Genomic DNA, 21698 nt, shown 5'->3' on the forward strand with positions numbered 1-21698 from the left:
TCGTTGGCCTACAGTGGACAGACAGGCCCAGAGGAAGGGCCAGGGGCTGGCTGCACAGAGGGGCCTCCCCCACCTTCTGGTTGGGGAAGGTTCAGGGGAGGCGTTGGGAGAAGCAGTGGCCAAGTGGGACTTGCTGGGTGGGAAGGGGTGGAGGAAAGGGGGGCCGAACTAGGTGGGCTTCCCACATCAGGGGGATGAGGGGATCCACAGCTGGGTCAGGGGGCAGGCACTGGGGGACAGATGACAAGGGTGGAGTCAGGTAATGAAGGACCTTGCACGTTGGTGCCAAACCCAAGTGCTTGGTCGCTGCCCTTCAGGAGGGGCCTGTGAAGGGGCAGGGGGTGGACAGAGAGCCCCCCAACCCTCACCCCCTCCCCACATTTCTTTCATGTATGTGCTCTTCTCAGAAGGACCTGGGAGCACAGACTCATAAGCCGGGACCCGTGTGGAGAGGCGGCGAGCGGGCCCAGCCACACCTCCCGCCGACTGCAGCAGGAAAGGGCTCCCTGGACCGGGGCGGGCGGGGCCTCGTCACCTGTGTCATTAGCGTCCGTCTGGGAGGCTCCCACGCTCTGGAACTGATTCGACTGGGAGGCGGGACAGGAGTAACCGAACAAAATTTCATCAACTCAGATTGTGAAGGAAAGCACGAGTTGACCGGGGCCTAAGTGTTAATGGGGAAAAAAATCTTAATCCCTGAGACATAATTGTCAATGTGATACTCCGTTTCATCGATTCCTTTGCCAGCGATGGTCTGAGCCGCTGGCGGGTGCGGCTTTGTTAGACTAGCACTATCAGGCTCGCCAGGGCAGCCGGCCTTTGTTCTGGGCACTGATTGCTAATTGTTTTATATTAAAGCATCTAAGGGAGGAATGGTGTTAGGAGTGCAAAGCTGACGAGTAAACATGAAAAACTGTTGCTAGAACAAATAGCCTGTCAGTAAAACATCAACAGATGTGTGTTTACTGAACTGACTGTGACGGGTTGGGTGGAGGGTCTGCTACATGCTGGGTGTACTGAGGTGCAAGGTATGTGTCCCCAAGGAACCCAGAGGCCAGTGGGTGACTCAGATACCAGAAGGGTGATGTCCACCAGGGGATGGACGGTCAGGAGGTACCTGTGGGCAAGGGCCTCGGGTGGCTCCAAAGATGGGGGTCAAGTAGGGCTGGAGAGTGACAGCTCCAGGAAGGGGCAGTAGCAGGTGCAGAGGTTCAGAGGCAGGATTCCCTGGAACTTTCTAGAAAGTTGGTAGGCAGAAGCCTAGGGGTCATAATTTAGGGATCCTGGTGGGATGAGGCTAGAAACTAAGATGAAATCCGTTCACAAAGGGTCCTGGACGCACACACATTCTCTCTTACACACTCATACACACACACACACGCACACACTCAGCTCGCTTCTGGCTTGGACGGTGGTCCCACAGTGCGCAAACCATGCAGTGACTGACTCTTCTCACACCGCGCAGAGAAGGATCTGGTGAGACTGGGAGATGCAGAGCCAGGGGCAGCATTCTCGTGAGGGCATTCTCTTACTGTCACCTGGCCTGCCTGGTTAGGACCCGCACGTGAGCCCACGGGGGGAGCTGAGATGCTTGGTTCCACGGCCACTGCCTCCCAGTGTTGGTGCCTCCGCCAGAAGCCCAGTTTCTTCCTGACATTCAGCTGTTATTGAGCAAGACTGTGCCAAGCCACAGGCCTGGAGGCGAGGGGCAGGCATTGAGGCCACCTGGCCTTCTGCTCCTCGATGAGATCCAAATGCTGCTGTTGTCAGGAAGCCTTGCTGGAGGTCGTCCATCGAGAATTTGCCAAAGTGGGATTGCAGAGTGTGTGGTGGTGTGTGCCGGGGAGGGGCGCCCCGTTCACAGGGTCACAGTCCCGTGGCCGGGGCTGGTCACACCATGGGGGGGGTGTCACCATCCTGCCTGGCAATCCAAGTTGGCTCCCTTTCTTTGTGGGTTGGTCTCAGAAATTGGTCGGCTTGGTGGGCACATATCGTCTGAAATTCTCAGGGGCCAAGTCTGATTTGCTTTTTGTTGAATAGGAGTCACCACCCACCTTTGCCGTGTAATAGAGTTTGATACTACCTTGGCTGGAGGTCAGAGGAGGGGGCAGGATGGTTAGGCCATGATGATCGGTGGTGAAGCAGATGCTGGAGGAGGTGGGCAGGAGGTCACCCCCGAACCAGATGCTCCGCCCTGGCTCCAGCCCTTGCTGGGAAAGGCGTGCTGGACCCAGGACTTGGGCTTTGGACCGAAGTCATCTTCTCTTCCTGCCCTGGATGCTTTCCTGGAATTGTGGAGGCTGATGGAGTGATTGCCTCAGCTAATTCAAAGCCAGCCCTGGGGTAACAGAACTCAAAATTAACAGCGTGGGCAGGTGCCCACAGAGTAATTTAATTGAGTTCAAACAGCTCGTTTGGAGAGCCCGTGACATCCCAGGGCTCATTAGACCTTGGGAATCCCAACACGGACAAGAGGCTTACCCTCTACCCTCCAGCCCTGAGAGTCTAGTGAGCAGACGGTCACACATGCCACAAAATCGTACGCACCGTCACTATGCTTTGTAGTGAGATGTAGAACAGAGCAAAGAGCAGGAGATGCTAGCCGTGCTGTGTGCTGGGGCGCTTTGGAGAGGGCCGCAAAGAGGAGGTGCCATTTGAGAAGGGCTTTGGGGGGTGTGTAGGAGTTTTCCAGGCCAACCTGGAAGGTATCACTTTTGAACACAGAAGACAAAACATGCAAGGGCAGAGAGGCTAAAAAATGTGGGGCCCGTCCTTGGTGCGCTGTTTGGGTGTGGTGGTGGTGCTGGCTGCGGGAGATGCGGCCTCATAGCCAGGGTGGGGGCAGGTGAAGAGAGGCCCACATTCCAGTCGAGGGCGTTGGAGTTGATGCTGAGGTGGCGGGAGTGACCTGCAAGCTGGAGAGTGACCTGTGGTCAGGTGGGCAGCCCCTGTGTGGTGGGATGAGGGGACAAGGGCATCTGGAGCCTGGGGAGGAGGCGGCAGCTCTGCCGCAGGCGGGAAGCCCTGAGGTCCGGGTCGCGCTGCAGCCTGGGCAGCGCAGGAGAGGGTGTGGGGGCTCGTCTGGGTTTGCTGGGGCCTGTCCCTGGGACTGAGGGAGGAGGAAGCTCTGAGGGCCTTGCTAGGCGGTCACAGGGGCGCAGGGAAGGGGCCACATAATGACAGGCTTATCACGACCTGGACTTGTCACTTGGCAGGTGTGAAGTCAGGTAACTGGGGAGATGGACGCACAGGGCACCGGGCACTGGGGTGGGAAAGAAGGCAGACACGCTGCCCACCTGAGGCCGTGGCCAAAGCCAGGGCGTGCGTCTGGGCCCCCCTCCCGCCTGCCCTCTCCCCTGGTGTGTACGTCTGCAGCGTTTGGGAGCAGGAAGAGCCCAGGTTGAACCGCGGAGCAACTGCTCGTGTCCTAGTTAGGGCGCTGCGGGTTGCAAAACAGAAACTGACTCCAGGCGGCTTACGTACAGTGAGATTCGTGATAGGAAGGGCAGGCAGCCCCGTGGGTGAGCGTCGCTGAGTGGGGACAGCGCGCTTGGAAGCCAGGGTGGCCCTGTCCGCTCTCTCTCCCTCGTTGTCGGCGGCTCCTCCCGCCGCCCGCTGGGGAACTAGCCCTCTGCTGCTCTGCGGCCGGGGGCTCTGCCTGCTCCACCGACGCCCCGCCCAACACGGCAGCCTTGGACCGTGAGTCTGGATCGTGGAACCCTTCCCGGACGCGCTCAGCCAGCTTCTCCAGCCCTAATTCCAAATTCCCAGGAAAGAGAACATGGCAGACTCCCCCAGGCCAGTGTCCAGGCCTGGTGCAGCCAGCTGTGGCCAGATGTGCAGGGACCCGTGTGGTGTGCTCACTTGCTGGAGCCCCCGGGACGAGTTCTCAGTCGAGAGGAAGGGACCGAAGAAAATCACTTGCTTCTCCCCCTGGACGTCCACTTGCATCTTAAGGCGTGGACCTTAAGAGCGCTGAGCCTCAGTTTCCTCACCTGTGAAACACAGGGATTGGTACTGAGACCTTGCTCTCCAGGGGGCCGAGGGACTGAAATAAGATCTTCTGTTAAAGCCCCCTGCACAGGGAATCCTCTTCACGTTGTGTCTGTCTTCTGCCACCACCCTCCTCACAGCGCGCCATCCCAGCGGGAAACACAGGCACGGGGCACTCAAGCTGGGGGCAGCTCACCCTGACCCCCCGCCGGTGCGCCGTATGGCCTCAGGGCCTCCAGGCCTCTTGGAATTGTTTCAGCTGCCCTGCCGGCCTCCCAGCGCTGCGAGAAGACCCAGAGGTGTGACGTTGATGAGCCCTGAGGTGGGGAGGTGTGCGTTTTTAATACACGAGGGAATGAAAGGCAAGACGTTCGGGTCATGTTTTCAACTCAGGTAAATGGGAAGATAGCTTTGAGGTCAAGTCTAAGTAGAACTTTTTCCACACGGAGTCTTAGAATTTGGGGAAATCTAACTCTAATCTTTCATTTATCAGAGGTGGGGCTTGCCGGGAAGAGAAAGGGGCACTGACATTTACTGAGCATTTACTACGTGCCGGGGTCCCAGGCTAGCAACCTTTGGTACATCTTCTCTTCTAAGGGGCTGGCAACACCCCCTCAACGGGGTTATCACTGAGTCCCCATGCTTAACTCGGGAAACTGAAACCCAAAAACTTGAAGTCTTGCTGACTTAGAAAGTAGCATTTGTGGAATTCCAAACCCCAGGACGTTCCGTATCTACAGATGTTATTTCTCCACCTATTTTTTCAAGCACGTAAGTGCTTTTGCCTTTCTTTGCTTTGCCGAGGTTTCCTAGGAAGCACAGCTCAGTAGAAATCAACATGCAGTGAGAGCGCCTTCGAGCTGTCCACCCTCAAGGCCCCGCCATCTACTCACGGGAACCAGCCCGCAGCTCGCCCCGCAGCTGAGTGTATTTTCCAAGGTGACTGATTTAGGCGCACTGAGAATTACATCTCCGTCTTTCCCACCAAAGGCCGCTGCGTCGGTCATCCCGCTCACACGTGTCCATATTTCTCAGGTCGGGAACCAAAGTGACCTGCACAGTATCAAGGTTATCTTCCTCATATGTTATGAATTCTCTTTCTAATGGAGCCGAGACGGAGCAGCTGGGCAGGGATTAAGGTGGCATCGCCGTGGGAAGGGGTGCTGTCACCGGGAAGTCTGCTTTAGCAAGATTTGTGGAGCAGAAAGGAGTGCGGCCCCATAAGGATCCGAAGGCTTTGGCCAGAAAGTGCTGATGATAACGCGGAAAGAACAGGATTTCCGTCCTCCGCACACGCACACCCCGCGGGGTTTCCTCTCCTTTTCCCCTCCTCCACTCTGATCTTATTTAAAAGGAAAAAACAAAGTGATGCTGTCTTTCAATGTGAGGATGCTGAGCTGGAAGGGACATTACAGATTAAATGTCACCTCCCAAGAGCCGCCTCCACGGCACCAGACCCCGTCCCTCTGGCCAGACCCCTCTTCCTTTCGTGTGTGTGTGTGTGTGTGTGTGTGTTGCCTGCTGCTCCTACAGGAAGGGGAGCCCCTCTGCAAGTGTGGGGACCCGGCTGAGGGTTTGCACAGGGCCTGAGCATCCACTCAAAAGGCATTTATTGAATGAACGAGTGAGCGAGTTGTGAAGGGTTTTGGACCAAGGCCAGACTTCCCTGTGGGCACAGGTTCTGAGAGTCCTGCCAGGAAACAACACACCCGCTGTTTTCATTCCCTTCTGGGCATGTCAGAGCCCTGCCCGCAGTCTTGGCTCCCGGTAAGACACACTCACCCTTTCATCGCTGTGGACAGCCATGTCCCCCTGTCACACAGACTCCAAGTTACAGGGGACGTGGCTGCTTTGGGCATGACGGGCTCCGGGCAGAGCACCGGGGTCATGCAGCCCAGGGCTCAGAGGCCACCCTCTGCCTTCTCCATCACACGGTGGTCCAGCCTGGCCCAGCTGAGCTCCCTTCATCCCCAGCAGGCTGGCTTGGCCGGCCTCTCCCCCACAGCCTCCTGTCTGCTTCCTGAGCCCCAAGGGGAGGCTGCTTCCTCCAGTTCTTTGCTTACAGCTCCCAGCACTCTCTTTACCTTTCCTCCTAGTGGAAAACACCAGGTGGGAAACAGGTTAGGGAGTCTTGACCTACTGGTAGGGCTCTGGTGTGGACACAGTGGAGGCTGGGCACCGGGGCAGAGGGTGGGTGGTCTCAGGGCTGGCTCCTCCAGGAAGGGCAGCTTCCTTGGGAACATCCTGGGAGACTGAGGGAGGCTGGAGGGAGGAGCATCCAGAGGGAGCCTTCCCTGGGCTCAGGGGAAGCCAGATTAGGTTAGACCCAGAGGAGGGAGAAGAGAGGCAGGGCTGAAAGGCTGGGAACCCGGAGAGGCGGGAATGAGGGGGAGGCTCAGAGCTGGGAGGCAGGCGGGTCAGGGCGGGGCTGGGGGTGGCAGCTCAACCCAGGGGAGTTCCCTAAACCAAGCAGGTCAACCAGGGCCCAGCCAGCAGCCCTACCACCATCGTCACTCCCTGCATCACAGTCAGCATCCTGGCCCCTGTCTGATAGCTCACGCTGGTACCAGGCACCACAGAGCCCACCGAGGTCACCCCATCACAGCCTTGGATTCCCACTCACGGGAAGAAACAGCTCTTTCTGTTTCCATTGAGCTGTGCTCATCATAGCAGGACGCCAGCATTCTTGAGGCTTTTGCGAATGCTCTTCCCAGTGGTTGAAAAGGAGCCCTGCCCAGTCTGAGGAGCCCTGTGGGCTGCCCCTCAGCCAGTGGGGCCCCAGTGTGCTGCCCTCGGAGTCTGGACCAGCCTGCAGGGTGGCTGTTGGCAGAGCCAGAGAAGCTGGGGACAGAGGGTCATGGGCTGGACTCAGCCTCCTCCTCTGCACTCCCTGGCCCTGGGCAGGGTCACCAGGACGGATTCCTTTTCCTCACAAGAAGGAACCATTGAGGGTCCTCACGCCTGTGCTGCTGGGGCACCTGGGGCTGAACCGCCGCCTCCTGGCCCAGCTGAGACCCCCCTGATTACTCTGATTCTTGGTCAGTGTCCTGCATTTGCTGTAACAAACTAGGGGTTTAAAATAACAGATTCCTTTTCTCACGGTGCTAGAGGCCAGATGTCTGAAATCAAGGTGTCAGAGGGCTGTGCTCCGTCCGAAGGCCCTAGCGAAGGATCCTTGCCTCTTTCAGCTTCAGGGCCCTCAGCGCTCCTTGGCTTGTGGCTGCATCCCCCACCCCCCCGCCCCGTCTCTTCACGTGGCCTTCTCCTTGTGTGTCTGTGTGTCTTCTCTTCTGCCTCTTACACGAACACTCGTCACTGGATTTAAGCCCTGCTCGGATAATCCAGGATGATCTTGTCTTGAGATTCTTTAACTTCCTCACATCAGCAAAGAAATTTCTTTCCCAGGTGAGGTCACATTCACAGGTTCTGGGGGTTAGGATACGGACGTGTCTTTTGGAGGTCCCTATTCAATGCCCTACAGATCCCAGAGGGGAGAGGATGAGGTCCCAGGCTGTCTGTCCAGGATGCTCCCTGGTCCCCACACACCCCTGTCTCTCACTTCCCCAAAGGTCAGCTCAGAGGGCATGGCGCTCCACTGCTGGCCCCTCCTGGGAGGGGCTGGATGACTCTCCCTCCACATGTGTGCAGAAGGGGCCCCTGCAGGTCTCTCCCTGAACCAAGAAGCCCACCAACATCAGAAGCAACAGGAGCCGTCTCTCGGTAATAAACCGAAGTTCTGCTTTCCCGAGCTCCCAGTGACATTCAATCACCAGAAGGACCTTCACCTGTGGACACAGCCATCCCATCTTACAGAGGTAAGGGAAGGAGGCTGGAGAGGCTGTGATGTGCCCAGGATCCCTGTGCGGTGAGGCAGAGATCAGTCTTGAACCTGAGGTCCCTGCCCCTTGTCTGGGCTGCCCTGAGAATTACCTCCAACATCAGAACCTGGGCGGCATCAGCTTGTTGGCTGTGATCTAAATTGTATGGAAAAATATGAAAATGGAGCTGTTAACATTCTCGATTACCCTCCGGTGTTGGAGAGACCCAGCTGCATTCCGCTGGCCTCTGCCCCTCCACCGTCTGGGGATCACCAGCCCGCAGGGAGACCGTGTGCTAATATCAGCTTCCACGAGACTCCCGTGATGGGGGAGTCCGGCCCTAATTCAGGCTCAGCAGCCCCCCGCCCCCGGCCCATGCTGCCTGGCCATCTACTTCCGCGTCTTTCTTTCTCTCAATTAAGCCGCAGCGGCTGCACCACGGAGCGGTGCTGGCTGTGTGTGCTCTGTGTCTTAATTAGGGGTCACGGCAAATGGTCTTATTTCCCAGGCTTGCCGTGATTCTATGAAAATTCCTCTTTGTAGACATCAGGCGTGGCCCGGGGACAAAGGAGGAAGAACCCAGGGCAGAGAGCTCACTCCCCGGCAAGCTCTGTGCTTTTTTTCTCCAGCAGTTTAACCGAGAGGGGGCCGAGAGGTTTCGGCGTTTCAGGCACGCTGGGTCGCCTGGCGGCGAGCCGGCGAGGTCTGCCGCGGACTCCAGCGAGCGCTGCGGGGTCCGTGTGCCTTGGCTTGCCTTTCTGCCAAGTCCTTCAGCCCGGCCTGCTGTCACCAACTGAGTGTTCCCAGCCCCTGGACTCACTGGGACCCACAGTGGTAACCACAGCTGTGCAGTCTTCGGGAGGGCCCCACAACCAGGGTCCGAAGTGGGTCTTAGGGCTCTGATTGGGGTCCCGTGGGTCAGCTGCAGCCTCGGAGCTTGGGAAATCAGGCTGGCAGACGGGTCCTCCCGTGCCCTGCTTCCCCGCTCCACGTGGTAGAGGCGCCCGCACCTGCGTAGGCCCCTCTTATAGACCCCTTGCCCCATTTTCCTGGTGCCCCCGTCCCTCACGCAGCACCTCCCAGACTTCACTGCCTCGACCCACAGCCCCTGCGACTCACCAGGACGGGAGTGGTTGCTTCATTTATAGGCTTGGAGAAGGGGCCACCAGTGGCACTCACATCGCTGGTTGCTTCATGTCAAAGCATCGCGTTCTCTTTGCTGAAGTGTGGTGAGTGCTGACCTGGTCTGTCTTCTGAGCGCCTCGGAGATGAGCAGAGATCCTTGGGTCTTAAAGCAGTTATAATTCCGACACCGATTCTGACCTGTGAGTTCTTTCCAATACCAGACGGTCTCGGGACCAGCCGGGTGTGATAGTGAGCTCAGTTCTGACTCTGTCTACCTGCAGATAGTGTCGGACCCCCAGGTACAGGGCTCCGACCCGCAGGGCTGCCCCGAGTTGACTCCACCGAGTTGGCTCCCCGGCTGGCAGCCCCCAGCCTTAGGTGACCTGGGGTCTTTCCAAAAGTCACCTCACTAACCTGATAAAAGACACAGATATGGCTCTGCCACTTTGGAACCTCCCAGGATTTTAGGAGTGCTGTGCCTGGAGTGGAGGGAGGACCAAATATATATTTCTTATTGTAAATCAACTATCACATCCGCTTATAAAGCTGCTTTGTAAACATGCACAGACTTTGGTACTTAGAACATCCTGGGCAGGTAAGTCCACCTTTGTCATCCTACATGCCCATACTTCCTTTTAGGGTAAGTGGCCACTGGCTTCTTTTACGTACTCATGCGCTTCTCATTCCTTTACTGATTCATTCATTTTTAACACTGAAGTATAGTCAGTTACAGTGTGTCAGTTTCTGGTGTACAACATGTTCACATTCATCTTTTCTTTCATTCAGTAATGATTTGGCACCATCTAGGGCTGGGGGACACCCTCATGGACCGACATTCCAGCTGGGGAGATGGATGCTGATCAAATCTGGAGCCAGAAGCCATCTCTCTGGGTTCATTGGCTCCTGGACTTTGTCTCCAGCCTCTGGTGGGCAGGGAGCGGGGCTGGGCTGCTGAGAGTCATACACTCAGAGGTGTGCCTCCCTGAGCTCGCCTTTGCAGACCCCGCTACTTCTGAGCACCCTAACTCGACCTCAGCATTTGTGGCCACATGATCGCTCGTGCCTTGGTGAACAGGTTCCCGCTCGCCGGGGCATCAGGTGCCACGTCGCCACTGTCCAGGCGGTGTTAAGACTTTGGAGGGTTCCTCTCCTGGGGATCCTTTCTCCTGTGGTAAAGAATCCACATGGTGTGCTGCCACCACCCCCCACCGGGCCTTGCCAACATCTTGCGGTTGATTTGGCGTTTTAAATCGTCCACATGTTCCCTGCCAATAAGACAACTAGAAGCCTGGTATTTCAGGTTTGAAACCCTGTCTGTGCGCAAAAAGGGAGGCACGGAATTTCTGAATCAAGATTATCTCACGTGGCTTAGGTCCAGGCTCCATCTCTGATGTTCACGGCGTCTGTGTTTCAGAAAACACAGGAGCTCCGCCAAACCCCAGTCCAGAACCTTCATTCGCGAGTTGTTGTGTCCCCCTCGAGAGTCCTGCTGGGGAGTGAGGGGGCTGGGGAGGGGCTCCTGAGTGGCGTGGAGGGATTCAGGGAGGAGAGAAGGGGCGGGGAGTGCTGGGCCTGCCGCACCTTCCACTGGAGGTTTGAAGCAGGGTCTACAAGAGCCTTGGGCAGCAGGAGGGCATGATGCAAGGCCGGGGGCCCGGGGTGGGGTAAAGGGAGGGTCCCGGGGCTGAGGCCCCAAGGGCCACACTCAGAAGTAGGGGTGGGACAGAGAGCAGATGTGACCCGAGACTGGGAGCTGACAGCTCCGGCCGGGGAAGGGCCACCGCCTGGCGCTGGACTCTGCCGATTATTTATTCTCTAGGTCCTGCCTGCCTGTCTGGGGGCCCTGGGAGCCCCTGTCCTCCCCTCTCACAGCGTCATGGAAAAGACCATTTCCCTCCTGTTCCGCATAAGGGAAATGACCCCTCTTAGGGCCAGTGGGGGCCCGCGAGTGCATCCCTCTGCCGGGCCTGGGCAGTGCAGGGAGTTTAGGGGGTGGGGCCTTCCCAGGCAGCCCTCCTCCAGGAAGGGTGCCCTCTGAGGAGGCCACAGGGCTCGCTGGCAGGAATGCTCCTGTCCCCTGGGTTGGCCTTGTAAAGCATCCGTCCTCAGGGCTGTGCTGGCGCCTCAGGACTGCCACTGCTGGGGGACCAGCCTCAGAGCCCACTGCAGTCAGGAGACCCCAGCTTAGAGACCGCCTGTTCCTGAAGGAGGCGGGGGGAACACAAGCAGGAGCAGGGACTCCACACATGGGGGAGAAAGACGGACAGCCCCACAGGCATCACAGCGCCGGAGCTTGGCGTCCTTTCGTACCCAGTCTGCCCGCCCCCCCGGGGGGATCCAGTGAAATGGGGGCAGACTGCTTATCCTCTTTCTTACCAGCATCCCAGCTGCCCATCCTGCCCCCTCCAGCGCGTCCCCACTTTGCTAACGCTCCTGCCAGTGAATCCTTTCACTGGTTTCCCTTTGCCCACCTGTGGATATAAACCAAATCCTGCCCCAAGGTCTCCACCTCCCCAATTCTAAGCTCCTCCCACTCTGAACCTACTTGACATTCTCTGAGCACACGATGCTGGCTTTCTTTTCCAGACCTCAGCTCATGCTGTTCCCTATGCCCTCTTGCCTGAGTAACCCGTCCTCACCCTCCAGTCCTGTGTGGATGTCCTGTCCCCCAGGAGGCTGTCCGTGGTGCTGGGTGGCCCCTGAGGCTGTCAGGGTGGGGCATCCTCACCTGTGCTCCCACAGCAGCTCTGAGCTTCCTGCACTTGACTGTGAATCGTATCTGCTGCTTCTGTCCCCAGGTCCCTATGAGAGCACGTCCTCCCCGCAGGCGGTCACAGCAGCTGCACTTTGCACGTTCATGTCCCTGGATACCCAGGCACTCGCGCAAAGTGTGGCACACAGTAGGTGCTCATCTCATGCTTGTTGACTGAATAAATGTAGAGGGACTGCTGTGATTCAGATCCATCTGTGTTTGACTCTTCCTGATACCAGCTGTGTGACCTTGGGCACGTGACTTAACCTCTCAGAGCTTCTGTGTTTGCATCTGTAAAAGGAACCTTCCTTTGGCAGTAGCCGCTGGCGTTCATTAAGCATTTGTTAAGTCCTTGCACCACATGCTCCTCTGAGCTCTTTGGGCTCAGTAGCTGCTCTGTGCCTCACAGCTGTCATTTGAGGCAGCGCTGGCACTGTTATCCCTGTTGATGGGGTACGTTAGGGAGGCCGGGGAGGCCCAGCTGGCTCAGGCCCCCACAGGCCAGGGGCAGTGGGCTTGGAGTCTGTGCGTTGGCTCTGGGACTGTACCTCCAGCCTTGGTGCCGTGACCTCGCCTGTCCAGATGAGATGCTGGGTGTGGTGGAAACTATCGGGACTGTCTCTGCTTGGATCTGCGTCAACTCAGACCCCAGAGCACCCTGGGGTCCACTTGGACTAAAGGAAGATGCAGCAGAAAGCAGGGACTTGGAGAGTGAGACAAGGCTGAGCTCAGATTGACCCCGTACATCCCTGTGCTTCTCTGAGACTCAGTTTTGACATCTTTAAAATGGGGCCATTCACATCTTGTTCATAGAGAAGGTTGAGTGCCCGCTGGGAGATGCCTAGAGCATGGTTTGGGCTCTGTGGATGTTACCTCTTACCCATTCACATGCAAACACATTGCCCTGTACTTGTGTCTTCTAAAGCTAATCTCCCCCCAAGTTAGGGATGGGCTGGTAGTCAGCAGAGTTCTAGGGGGAGTGACTTCCTAGCTGGTGTCTCCCCCTGTCACCTGCTCCTTGGGGGAGGTCAGGCCAGGTTTCTGTCAGGCTGAGGCCTCCTCCAGCTTTCTCTGAGGCTGTGCCCTTCGGCCACCCTTTCCTCCCTCCTGCTGCCCTCCCCGGCTCCAACCACCACTGGGATGTGCCCACTGACCCTGGATGGACAGCTGAGCTTGGTGTCTGGCCTTCCCCAGACCCAAACCCCAGCCTTGCTAGAGCCCTGACCAGCTGGGGGCCTGGGCACATCACTGAGCCTCTTGGAACCTCAGGATCTTCATCTGTGAAACAGGAATGATCAGGCTGGCCTTGCCTTTCTCACAGGGGGGGCGGTATGTGTGGGCCCATCCCAGGGACTAGAAAGTGGGGGCCCCTGTGACCGCAGTGGTGCACCCACCTTGCAAGGGACCTCCCGCTTCTGGTGTTGACAAGGAAAACAGCAGCTTAGGACCGTGGGCCCTGTGGGCAGTGCCTTTCCCTGAGCCCCGGTCTGTGCCAAGCGCTGTCCGAATGTGATCGTGTTGTAACCCTGGTGGTGGCCCATTGAGGGGCCGGGGAAGGGCACTCTCGTTTGCTGAGAACCACAAGCCCTGGGTTGTGTCTCCTCCCTTCCTCGAGGCAATCTCATGAGGCTGTGATGGAGCCCACTGGGCAGTGGGGAACTTAAGGCTCAGAGAGGGTGGGCGACCTGCCCCATGTCACACAGCTGGCAGGACTGCAATTCAAATTGTGGTCTGGCTCAAGCCTGGTGCTGGTCCCAGGCCCCCAGGCTGCATGCTCAGACCAGGCTGTTAATGATGCAGGGAGGCCTCCCGCTTCCTTTGAGGACTCCTGAGTGCAGTCGGCCAGCAGATGCAGCCACTCAGGGTCCAAAGCAAACAGAAGAGAGGAGGCCGCCCTCGCTGTGCTGGGAGCAGAGGGAGCTTGGAGCCCATGGTGGTTTGGGACAGGCCCTCCCCTTACAAGGGCTGCACAAGATTGCACAGGGCGAACCCAACAGGCTGGAGTCGAAAATGCGGAAAATGAGGAACACACTCTGTGGAAGCCAGGAGGACACGCAGGCGCCAAAGCTGCGGGTGGCCAGTGCTGGGCCCCGCAGGACAGTGTCCGGGGTTGCTTTTCGATGTCCTGCTTAGTCCACGTGAGCCAGGGAGGACCTGGGTGTGCATCTCTACCCCCAGCCTGCTGCATGTTCTCTGGCAGCTGTCCCCGTTTCTCTGAGCCTCAGCTTCCTTATCCAGTAAATGGGACCAGCAGTACTGAGAGGTCAAATGCTATTCCCAGCACAGGCCACGCCCATGAAGCTTCCCTCTTCCACACCCCGCCCACCCAACCTGTTGATCTCAGAAATAAATAGTTGCCCCGAGGGCCCTTGGCTCCCAGCACCTCACAGCTGGGAGGGTCTGGGGGACCATGAACATCAGCCAGCTCCTTGTGCAAATGGGGAAACTGAGGCTCAGGAGGGAGGAGAGCAGCCTCTGGTCTCTGCAGTCTGGAAACCTTTGCACTCGACTCTCAGCTTCTTTATCTGAGCTGCATGACAACCCTGTGAAGGAATTCCAGACCAAGGGACATTGCCCCATGTACCCAGGAAAGAAACTGAGACGTCCAGAGAGCCTGGTGCCCTTCCCCAGCCTTTACTGGGGTCACCCAGTGAACTGAGGCATCACTATGTTCAGAACTTTGATATTTGATGGTAAAACAGCTGGCACAGCAGCTGACACATAAAGGTCCAGAGTAGTGGTGGCTCCCTTTATCTTCCCCCAGCACGTCCTGCCAGCACTGTCTGCACCATCAGCACCATCCTCATCATCCTCACTATGATATCACCATCACCACCACCACCATCACCACCACCATCACCACCACCATGATCACCATCATCACCACCACCATTATCATCACCATCACCACCACCACCACCACCACACCATCATCATCACCATTATTACCATCATAGCAAACTCCATTTATTGAGCTCTCACCCTGTGTTAATTCATTCACGTGAATGATTTAACACTCACCGTGAAGCCCTTTGAAATGGGTTCTTTTATTGTGCTGTATTCTCTCCCCTTTACAGAGGGGCTGAGTGACTTGTGAAGACTACACAGCTGGTTAGAGGTGGGATCATGGTCTGAGCCTGCAGCCTTGAGCACGGCGTGGCTCAGAGTCTCCAGCCAGACAGGTCTTCACGGTTGACAGTTGCATCTGTTCAGATTCATTTACTCGTTAGCCCGTTTATTCGTTTGCTCACCCAGCGCTCATGCTGCCAGGAGCTGTGCTGAGCCCTGGGCAAAAGCTCTCCTGTAGGACTCGGGCGGGGCTGGTGGGCGGCCTGAGGTGGGGTCTAGTTCTCGAGACTCTTGGAGCCTGAGAGTGTGTCAGTTGGTGGGCTGGAGGCGGGGGTGGGGAGGCTGACAAGAAAAGCCTGATGTTGTAGAGTGTGGGGGTAGTCACTCTGCCAGGACAAGAGAAGGACAGGGCCTAAATTAATGAGGGAAGTCACCAGGAAAAGGCTTCTGGCGCTGACCTTGAAAGGGTGAGGATGGGGGTTGGGGAAGGAGAGGGGAGGACGGGCCAGTGAAGAGGGCTGGGCTGGTGCCCCCTGTAGCTCAGGGCTTTGTGACTTTCTGGGCATCCCCTTTGGTTATCCCCCACTGACGCCCGTTTCCTGTGCCCTTGGCCCCTGCCCAGGCCTGGTGGAGCGAAGGGTCAGGAAGGGAAGGGGTGAGGCCTGGCGCAAAGGGAGCATACCCAGACCCAGAGGGACCCTGGAGGCACAGGTCAACTCCAAAATCCCGCCAGGGAGAGTGGACGGGGGAGGGAGTTCAAACTTTCTAGAGAGTGTTCCGGAAGGTTCTTCTAGTGCCTTATGAAGTCCAAAGTATGAAGGCGGGGAGGGAGGAGACAGAAGCAGTGGGGCCCCCTTTGTGCTGGCACCACCACCCATCTCTGCGTCCTTATGTCACAAAACTCCCTCAGGACGCCTGCAAAGAACGTCCTCGCCTCTGTGTTGCTCAGATAAGGGACCAAAAGCCCAGAGAAATGAATCGCTTGCCCGGGCTGCCCAGGGAGGGCTCCCCCCCGTGTCTGACTCCAAGGCCCGGGCCCTTCCCATCACAGCACCCCGCCCCGCCCCCAGCCCCCAGGAATTAGAACTTTCTGGAAAGCTCCTGGGGCCCCCCCCACCCCTTCCCTAACTCCCAACGTGGGGCAGCAACCAGTGGGGCTCCGCACAGATGCTGTGAAATTAGCAACTTAATTTTGGTTGTCAGGAAATCAGTTGAGGGAAAAATGTGTTTTCAAGAGATCAGTAGTTTTCTTGCAAACCAGCATGATAAAAATAAAGAGAAAGGCCAAGCTGCAGGGAGAAGGGCCGTTTTCTAAATTTATAACAGGGATTCATTATTCGTGGGCCACATTCGAAAAGGCCAAAGCCACAGAAAGGAAGTAGATGTGGGTGGGAAGGGCTTGGGCTGGAAGGGGGGCCTTCCCGGGGAGCCAGGCAGAGGGACTTGGCCTAGGGAGGGACCTGCTGACCAGGGAAGGGGCCGAGGGGCTGCGGACGTCCCGCAGCTGCGGACACAGCTGGGCTTTATAGAGCAGAGAGGCCCGCGCTGCCTCTCCAGCGCTGCCGGGCTGTGCACCTGGGTACCAGTGCCTGCGCAACAGGTTAGTGGTACCTGCACAGAGTAGTGGGACAGAATAAAACTCGAGTGGGGGCTCTTATTGTTGTACACGTGACCTAATTTACTCTAAGTAGCACTGCTGTGAATGACTTGGCGTTCTGTAGAAGAGGACACTGAGGGTCAGAGTGGTAGAGACAGACAGCAGCTTCTCACGGCTGGTTTCTGTGGCTAAGGACTCCACATCCTACCTTGCCGTGTTCTGACGGGCCTCCTTCCTTTGGTCTGGCTGTTTGGTCCTTTAGGGACGGGGAGAAAGGATGATGTTGTGAGGAGAGCTGGGCGTCTCAGAGGAGGGTCTTGTTCGGCCCTCCTCACAGCCCTGTGGGGTTGCTGCTATTGTCAGATGAGGAGACGGAGGCTCTGGGAGGCCTGGGACTTGCGCGGCGCTTCATAAACTAGGGGGGCCCCCAACCCTGCTGACCCCTGGCACACTGAGCGGAGGACAAGGCCGTCTTGCTACACTTCACATCAGGAGCACCCCAGCTCCTCAGCCAAGAGCCTGACCGCGGTGAGCTCGTTGCCTGGCTGGGTCCCTGACAAGGGTTACAAAGGTCACACCATCACCTCCAAAGAATCCAAGGTTGGATTTCTCCATTAACCCACAGTCGTGGTTCCTGCCGCAGTGAGGGCTTGCTCCGTGCCGGGCCCTGCACTCAGGAAGTGACATATTTCATCCCCACCCGACCCGAGGAGACAGGTGCTTCCATGATCCCACTGCACAGAGGGGTAAGCTGAGGCTCACGGGGGCAGTGACTTGCCCTAGGTCACGGCCTAGTGGGAGAGGCAGATCCAGACCCCATATAGGTTTCCGTGCTATCCCGGGGGTGGGGGGAGCGTGCCTACAAACCCTTCCATGAGCCAAAATGGCATAAAGCAAAGTAGCGATTACCTTAGGACACATCCTGCACAAAACACCTCGGGACGAAGCACAGAGGCTGACAGACCTGATTCTCAGCTCTGGCGGAGACGAGGGCCTGGATGCTGAGCTGCTGAGTGTCGTTTCTGGGTGGTGCTGGGGTGCAGCTCTCACTGCCCTGGGCGTGCTGCCTCTGACAGCTCGCTGCAGGACGCACATCGAATGTGATTTTTGCTTTTCACCTCTTTTTCTGTAAAAAGAAAGATCCTCTTCAGATTTCTTTTGGTTCGCGAAAACGGGTACTAAGGTGGATCTTTCATAAAAGTGGAGTAGCGTAAAGCAGACCTTCAAAGGCAGAGGAGATCTGTGCAGTCTCTTCCAGAAAATTCACTGTCATGGAATGTAGAAGCCTGAGGGCTGCCAGGAACTTTGTGGAAAAGGCAGACAAATGCACCTGGGAGGAGGGGCAGTTTTGAAACACAATTTTCTATGGTTCTCGCCTGGCTGGGCGGCAGGCAGACGAGGATGGGGGAGTCTGGGGGCCTGGTGTATTCTCAGCAGGAGGCAGCCCGGGGTGGGTGGCGAGCCGGCCATCGCCGCTCCCGGGTAACCCTGGTTTGCAGGCCACGTCATTCAGTTGTTCATTAATTAGACAAATAGCCCTGAATAGCCAGCATCTCCAACCACTGTGTGGACCTTGGTGGAGGACAAGATGGACATGACCTCCAACCTCAGGGGCTTTCATTCCAGCCGCCCTCCCCTACGCAGCATGCAACCCCGACCCTCACCTTCAACTCAGGCCCCTCCCGAGGGCTCTCTGTGTTCAGGCTGCTTGTCAGGCAGCAGGAAGTACCTGCAGGCTGGGAGGTAACACCTGGAGGAGACTCCACCCAGGAGGGCAGGAGGAGGCGTCCCTGCCCCAGCTTCCCGACTCCCAGCCTGCTCCATGCCATCTTGCAGGGGACCGGCAGCCCTGAGCTCTCCTCGTGATTCTTACTGATGCACCCTTTCCCGTCCCACCTCCCTGTTCCTCTACAGGCACCTCCTGGGATCACCTCCCAGAGGACTGTCCCACGCTGGAGTCCTCATCTGTTGCTGGGGTCCCGGCCTCAGACCTGAGGACAACTGGTGACATGATGGAGAGGAACTGACCTCACATGGAAGGCCCGGGAGGCCTCCCGGGGAAAGACCACAGGCTTAGTCGGGGTCCTGGGCACGTCTCAGTGACTCAGGGAGGACCCTGGCGGCCGGAGGGCAGGGGCAGGAGGGCTGTGTCCCCCATGTCCCACCGGGTGTCAGTTTCGGCTGCAGTGGCTCCAGCCTCAGTGCTCAAGCCGGCCCTGTGGCAGCCTGTGCGGAACAAGACCCGGAACTAAACCTCGCGTTCATCAGACCCAATTCTGGCCACGTGCCAGGGCCCGTGGTCTCCCGTGGAAACTCCTGCATAAATGCCTGCAGACCCGGCCCGCGGCCCGCCCGCCCCTCAGAGCCCCTGCAGCTGCGTCAACGTGCACGCGTTAGTTCGCCCCGGACCCTCATCTCACCTGAACCCTGGGAGAGGCCCCGCGTGTCTCTCCAGGGCCCTGAGATTTGTGCTGCTGGGCGAGCCCTTCCCCCAGCAGCCCCCGCCGCCGCGGGCCTGGGCCTCTGTTTCTCCCAGCGGGGCCCAACCCTCCGCTATGACCGCCGCCAGCCCACGTGGCCCCCAGCGCTCCGGCTGGAGCCTTTCTTCCGTTCTTGGTCTTGGTTCCCAGGTGTAGGTAGCCTTCACCTTTTTATCTTTCTCTTTCCTGGAGGGAAAATAGAAGCAGCGACACATCTGTGACGATGTTATCCGTCGTTCGTGGCCGCCTGCTTCCCTCCGAGTCGGTCGCTCTGTTTGCTGGTGGACGTGAAGCCGTGAGCGCCCAGGTCGTGGGGCGCGCGTGCAGTTTGACCACCTGGCTTTCGGGCGAGGGCGCCGGGCTGGCGCGGGCGGTCAGGACTGGCGGCGAGCCTCGTGGGGCCCTGCGGCTGGAGTGCTTTCCTCCGCGCCAGATACGCCCGAACTGGACCCAGGGCAAGACAGCAGACTTCTCTGCACCCCAGTGTCCCCACGGACAAAGGGGACCTTTGTGTTGTCTTACTGTGTCTCTGTGCCTTGAGACAGAAGGAATCTGGAGATGTATTTCCCCTCCTTCCGCTTTCTCTCTTTTGAAAGTACGTCTCGACCAGGGAGATCTGCCCCCGCAAAGACGCAATTAAGTTCCTCACATTAATTGCGCACCTGCCCGCGGGTTAGTGATTTTCTTCATCTCCACTGTAATTACGTTGGAAGAACAGTCACCCCGATCTCCTTGGAAGGAGCGTGGGCTCCGGCGGCGAGCGTGGGTGTCTGACGAACCTGAAATCAAGCTCCCTGTCTCTGGACCCGAGGTGGACGCTCCGCCCTTGTGCGGCAGCCCAGAGCGGCTGGCGTTGTCATCGTCCCATTTTACCAGCTGCATCCTCGAAAGTGAGGGGATGGCCTCTAGCCTGTCTCTGGCTCTTGAGGCCCCTGTGTCCGCCAAAACAAGGAACGTGTGTTGTGAGGTTAGAAGCAGAGGGGCTCTCCAGGGGAACAGGGAGAGGGGAGGTCGGAACAAGGCCTCACAGGGCTCACAAACCATCCCTAGCTCTTGCGTCTGAGGACGACTTCTCCTTGTGGGGGAAGAGAATCCTGTGGCCATACTGGTCCCCATGAGGCTGGTCACCAATTCTGAACCCTGAGCCGAGCAGCAGTCTCTGTTCTCAAAGGGACAGTGTGTGTGAATGCAAATGAACGCCGTCAAAATGTGGAAATGGGACGGTCAGGGGTCTGATCAGAATGGTTCCTCCTGTTTATAAGAAGGGGCTGCGTGAACCCAGTTGTTCTACCTGTGGGCCCACCCCTGGCAGCCTTCCCTACTGTCACCGCATCCCTCCCTGCGACTCCCACTTGCAGGTCTGTCTCCCTTCTGGCCCATAACACCCTGAGGACAGGGAGCACGCGTGGGGTGCGAGAAAGGAAGGGACTTGCCCAAGGCCACTTGGCCAGAAGGGGTGAAGCTGGAATTTAAAGCCAGGTTGCCCAGTTGACCCTCGTGCTCAAGATCACTGTGCAGGAGGAGAGGTTGGCCCTTCGCCCTGAGGCCACCCACTGACCCAGTTTATTTCGAGATACAGGGAGAGATACACAGGTTTATTTCTTCAGCCTCAGCAATTGAGGGAGAAAAGAACACTATAAAACCATTAGGATGTCAGTGACCCATGGGATGGGCAGCCTATTTAAATGCCATTTTGCTTTTTTGAAAAAAATATCTGGCTACTCCTTCATGTCTCAGTGCATTTATTGGACAAGGTCCACCCGATTTCATGTTTTAAAATTAAACAGCCGAGCAGAGAGGCTGCCAGTAATAACATCCTGGCACTTACATCACAGGCCTGTCTCTGCGTGGGAGCCCAAACTCACCTGAGGGGCTAGGGAATTCAAAAACTAATAATATATTTTTAAAAAATATATGCTTTACATAACCTTATATATATAATCTTAGTCATCTTTTGAGAAGCCCCAAATAGGAAAATTGTTACTTGGTAGAGCAGGGAAATCCAACCTCAAAAGAGAAAAAATCCAGACGTGCGTCCCCCACGTTCCTGGCCTTGGGATTCCCGGCTGAGTGAAAGTGGTGAAACCACTTGCTTAGAAATAAAGCAACAGAGCCTTGGTACAGTGTCATCATCTTCTAGAAATACGAAGGTGGTAATGACGCTGACTTGAATCTAGTGCGTACAGATACAGGAGAGGAGATGGGAGCTGATGGTGGAAATACAGATGGTCCTGGAGCTGGAGACAGAGCTGGAGCTGGAAATGGAGATGCAGATACAGCTACTGATACAGAAACAGACGGAGACAGTGTAGACAGAGGTACAGGGGAGATGCTGGCACAGACTGGAGATGGGGATGGAGGTGGTCACAGAAGAGGTGCAGACACAGGTGGAAGTGACCATGTGCTCCCCAGGGGCCAACACAGGTGACCTACAGCCTGACCACACTGAACTGTCTCATCAGCCCCAGGAAACAGGCCATGGCTAGCCCGTGTGCCCGTGAAACCAGCTTGGTCCACCCCACACCAGGAGGGGCCCAACAACCCTACCCCCGCTGGACCCCAGCCTGGCCTCTTCTCTTCAGGAGTCTCAGCTTCTCCCTGTCCCTTCACATCTCAGATCCTGCAGGCACCACTGTCCCCTCCCACCTTGTGCTGGTTCCCAAAGGCAGCTCCTGGCCCTGCTGGTCTCCTGCTCTGCTCACCTGGCAGACCCCCACGGCTGGCACCACACCCCACCTCCCACAGCTGCCACCTACGTTGTCCCTGGCCAGCCCTGGGACAGTTGAATGGTCCGTGTAGACCAGCCCACTTTGCTGTGTTGTAGAGAGGAAGAAAAATCCAACGTGGAAGTGGTCAGCACACAG

At 57.4% G+C, this 21698-nt stretch overlaps 1 protein-coding gene and 1 long non-coding RNA gene across 4 annotated transcripts in view; one reads left to right on the top strand and one right to left on the bottom strand.

The window, feature by feature from the left end:
• SORCS2 (sortilin related VPS10 domain containing receptor 2) overlaps positions 1-21698 on the top strand; it is a 446054-nt gene that overhangs the window by 228342 nt on the left and 196014 nt on the right. The gene's annotated exons all lie outside the window — the stretch shown is intronic.
• LOC116283754 (uncharacterized) lies at positions 14593-19407 on the bottom strand. Its single transcript, XR_012079103.1, has 6 exons — positions 18775-19407; positions 18383-18580; positions 17576-17684; positions 16939-17480; positions 16563-16610; positions 14593-14893 (listed from the first exon to the last, which is right to left on the bottom strand). It is a non-coding gene; the product is annotated as an uncharacterized lncRNA (long non-coding RNA).

Source organism: Vicugna pacos, chromosome 2 (genome assembly GCF_048564905.1).
Source record: "Vicugna pacos chromosome 2, VicPac4, whole genome shotgun sequence".
Classification (NCBI taxonomy): Eukaryota; Metazoa; Chordata; class Mammalia; order Artiodactyla; family Camelidae; genus Vicugna; species Vicugna pacos.